Source organism: Rhincodon typus, chromosome 31 (genome assembly GCF_021869965.1).
Source record: "Rhincodon typus isolate 14 chromosome 31, sRhiTyp1.1, whole genome shotgun sequence".
Lineage (NCBI taxonomy): Eukaryota > Metazoa > Chordata > Chondrichthyes > Orectolobiformes > Rhincodontidae > Rhincodon > Rhincodon typus.
In genome coordinates this window covers 21,427,849-21,432,433 of record NC_063362.1, presented here as the reverse complement: position 1 = coordinate 21,432,433, position 4,585 = coordinate 21,427,849, and the positions used below count along the sequence as shown (strand labels likewise).

Below are 4,585 nucleotides of genomic sequence, written 5' to 3'. Positions count from 1 at the left end.
TAACAGTCAGCACAATGTCACACAGTAACAGTGAGCACAATGTCACACAGTAACAGTGAGCACAATGCCACACAGTAACAGTCAGCACCATGTCACACAGTAACAGTTAGCGCAATGTCAGACAGTAACACTGATACCCTAATGCCCTACAACAGGGTTTTCTGTCAGCCATCCATCTTGTGAGACAACAGTATACTCCTCGGTGTCAACGCTGTTCTCAGCGAAACTGGATTATCTTCACCACTGGGCAAACCTAGACAAATCCTATTGAGACCCTGGACTGCCTGATCATCAGGGGTTCCTCTTCACCCATTAGTTTGGGTCAAAGCAAGTGCACAGTTCTACATTTAGCAACAGCTCGGTTGTAAGAGGTTCTGGCAAGATGGCAGAGTTAGGCGTCTTTCACCTTTGGACTTCACTCCAATTTGCCAGGATTTACTGCCTTTGCTTTCACCTGCCCTTCTCAATGTATCCTCAAGGCAGTAGAGTTATTTGACTTTAGCCAGGAGGCTGATTCAGGAGTGGCAGAGGGTCTGCACTCCTCATGTCCTGGGGCCAAACTATTCCAGGTTCCTATGAAACTTCAACCTCGGCCTGTGAGGGGCCCAGTTTCTGTGTCTCACTGTGAGGAGGCGTAGCTGAGGACTTGCTGCTGGAGAGGCTATGTAATTACAGGATGAGGCTTTTTTGTATTGCTGCCAGTCAATGGGAGAGGCTAATAAGGACACTAGTGCACAAAAGTTGAGAAACTTGCTAGGCCTCCTGTCCACACACTAGACACATCACATCGACTTGTTGAACACACGCATGTGTACCAACACAGAGCAATGTCATACACGAGTGCGTAATGAGATAATAGCGCTACACAATACAGTTTGAGGTAACGCAATACCAATGGGAAAACATTCTCTGATCATTGCCTGAAGTGAGGGTGTAGCAACTGAAGCGAACCTATTCATTATCATCATATTCCAAGCTCTTGGCCTCGATGATGTATAAATGGTTATCACAATGTTCCAGGTGGGGAGTTACTCCTAAATGAGTGACAGCTACCACCCCAACCACGATTAAGTGATAGAAAACGTCCCAATGGAGCAGGCGGCAAAGATTCTGAAGGTTAGTTCCATGGCGAGGATGCACGATGCTGACACAGTTCACTCTTGACTACACCCTTGCTACAAATAGCACCATTCAGTGTTCCTTTCAGCGCGGCTAGAGTCACACGTATCCAGACAGGCACAGTGCATGTAATAAAGTCACTTTCAGAACAGCACTGTCAATCAGAGCACAGCTCACCTTCACACTCAACTCACTGCCAAGATCAATTCATACCCACGGCCACTCTTGTTATTTTGTGGTCCACAGTGGTTAGGATCAGATTGTGTAATTATAGTATTCAAAAAAAGTCACACTTTTATTCTAGTGTACATGTAGCCAGTGAAGGTTATGGTCATTATCAAGGCCATTATTTATTGTCCCCGCCTAGTAACCCTTGTGAAACTGAGGGCTTTCTTGAACCTCAGCTATCCACGTGGTGTAGGTACTGCCACAGCACTGTTAGGGACACAGTTCCAGGATTCTGACCCAGTGACGGTGAAGGAACACTGGGAAAGTTTCAGGATGGTATGTGGCTTGGAAGGGAACACAGCCGCTTGGTGTTCCCTTGCATCTGCTACCCTTGATCTTGTAGGTGTAGAAATGCTGGATTTGGGAGTTGCTATGGAAGGAGTCTTGGCATCTTGCTGCATTGCTTCCCTGGAATAGTACACACAGCTAATGTGCTGTACCAATAGTGGAGGTTGAGGCTGTTTAAGGATGGGGTACCAGTCCAACAGACTTATATGTTCTGGACGGTGTCAAGCTTCCATCAGACTCTTGACTTGTGTCTTATAGGCAATGGAGAGGCACTGGGGAATATGGAGGTGAGTCTCTCACCGCAGAATACCTGGCCTCTATCACACACTCATGGATACTGCATTTATGTGGCTGATCCACTTGAATTTCTGGTCAGATACAATATCCGCGTAGGGGATTGCCACTGAATGTCAAGGGGAGGTGATTAAGACTTTCCTGTGCTGGAAGTGGTCGAAATTTACCACTTAGGCACCTTACAGCACAATATGCATACGTAAAACCAACACAAGGTAGGCATCAAACTATAATGACAAGTCTCTGGGCTGAGATTCCCTAATACTCTTTGGTTCCAGACTGGATACACCAAATTGTTATGCACCCAGTGCTTGGGGAAGAGAAATTGACTCCCTTTCTTTACTTACCTGCCCAATAGTTTGGCCACAGCCAGGTTAATTAAGAAGGAGAGGAGATAGTAGGAACTGCAGATGCTGGAGAATCCGAGACAACAAGGTGCAGGGCTGGATGAACACAGCAGGCCAAGCAGCATCATAGCAGCAGAAAGGCTGACGTTTCAGGCCTAGACCCTTCATGACTGTATCAGTGCCGCCTCATGCTCCCACGAGGAGCTCGAACAGTTCATCCACTTCACCAACACCTTCCACCCCAACCTTAAGTTTACCTGGACCATCTCTAATACCTCTCTCCCCTTCCTGGACCTCTCTGTCTCCATCTCAGGCAACCACCTAGAAACCGATATTCATTTCAAGCCCACTGACTCCCACAGCTACCTAGAATACTCCTCCTCTCACCCACCTTCCTGCAAAAATGCCATCCCCTATTCCCAATTCCTTCGCCTCCGCCGCATCTGCTCCCAGGATGAGGCATTCCCTTTTCTGATGAAGGGTCTAGGCCTGAAATGTCAGCCTTTCTGCTCCTATGATGCTGCTTGGCCTGCTGTGTTCATCCAGCCCTGCACCTTGTTGTCCTTAATCAAGAAGGACCCTTGTCCTTGTCAATACCTTTCTCTCAGGCTAAATGAGCTTAGTTTTTAAAATAAGACGACTCAATCAGAATTCCTTAAGTTAAAGAAAGAGTGAGTTTATCAGTGATTAAGCACTAAAAAAGTAATAACGCAACACACAAATACAAATAGATCAGAAGTGAAAAGTGAGTCCAAACAAAATAAAAGATATACAGATCAGTCTCCGAGTTGTCTGTGAAGAGTAGATAGTGGAATGTTATGGCCACGATTTTGGGTAATACTCATTATGTTAATGTTGATAGTGAGCAGGCAATTTTGAGATGTTTGGTTTTGTAAGTTAGCTAAAACTCTTGTTCAATGGTGTTGGACTTGCTGACTGCTTGCAACACTCAGAATGAGAGATAATTGTTTCTTTTTACTTGTAGCTTTGGGCTATCTAATTGCTGTGACCTCCATAACTCATTTGTCCATACTAGCTCATCACTCCACTGACATACACTTGCGTGGCTCCTCACTTTTTTTTTGTTTATTCCTGGAAAGGTCAAGCACAAGCATGTCTTTTGACTCATGTCCACAATCTGAAATATGACGCACAGGAGATGTTTTCCTGCTGAGAGGAGGTAATTAAATTGCCTTGCACCTCTGCCTTTGGAGTCTCCCTCTGATGCTTTGTTGGCACCCTACTGTTGAGATGTTCCAGAGCTCTACAAAGGAATCTTTCAGCAGTCAGTGAACTCCATTCTCAGAGATTACACTGTCAGCCAAGCTTGCTTTGCAGTCCTTGTCTAAAAAGAGAAACATGCATGTTTTGTCCAAAAGTTCAATACATTTGTGAGTAATTTGGGGTTCTTGCTCCATTATCAGAACAAAACATAAGATACTTAAGCAGCATTACAATGCAAAAGCAAAATCTGACCAGAAAATCAAATAAAAACAGAAAATACTGGAGAAATTCAGCATATGTGGGAAAAGATACAGGATTAACATTTTAGGTCTGTGAGCTTTTGTAAAAATCAGAATTGTCTGGTTTTGAGGACTGATGGAAGATTAAAAAAAAAGATGCAACTCACATATAAGAGATGTGAATGAGGTAGATGCAGCTGCAAGTCTTCCTGCAGTAAATGCACAGGGATATTACTTACTGATTTATTTATTGTCACATGAATTTTGTTACAAAATACAGTGAAAAGTGTTGTATAGTGTTGCCACTCTCCGACGCTATCTTAAACACAGAAAAAATCAGCCAAAACATAGAATGTAAAGGCAGAAGAATAAAGAAATAAAGAAAAGGTGTTTAACTTTAGAGCCCTTCTTGTTGAGTGTTCAGCCCTGAGCCATGGGCCCAGTGGCCAGGTAAAAGTCGCCTTCACCACACTTTGGCACCATCTCACTTCCTCCTCCGATGCCCTTGTCAATGCAGATGACACCAATGCCACCGGGTACTGCATTGGCCCAATCTCATTCCCACCTCTGCCACGAGCCGGCTTTGCACCCACCTCACTGATGCAGCCGATGCCGCATGGTCTGGGGCTGGGCCCAAATTTGCCTCCGCCACCATCGCTTTGGTGAATCTGCGGTGGACATAGGCGCCACCGGGAACCCATACCCGCCTCCACTGCAGCAGACAAGAGCCAGCACTAGGACGGCCCCATCGATGCAGAAGCTGCTAGTAACCCAAACTCTCCCCAATCCCGCCCCACGAGTCCGCGCTGGGCCCACTCAAGTCTGCACTGGGCCCACTCAGGTCCG

The 4,585-nt window shown here is 45.6% G+C and overlaps 1 protein-coding gene across 1 annotated transcript in view; it reads right to left on the bottom strand.

Moving 5' to 3' along the window:
• The window catches only part of fam131c (family with sequence similarity 131 member C), a 47,641-nt gene that overhangs the window by 26,106 nt on the left and 16,950 nt on the right, over window positions 1–4,585 (bottom strand). The gene's annotated exons all lie outside the window — the stretch shown is intronic.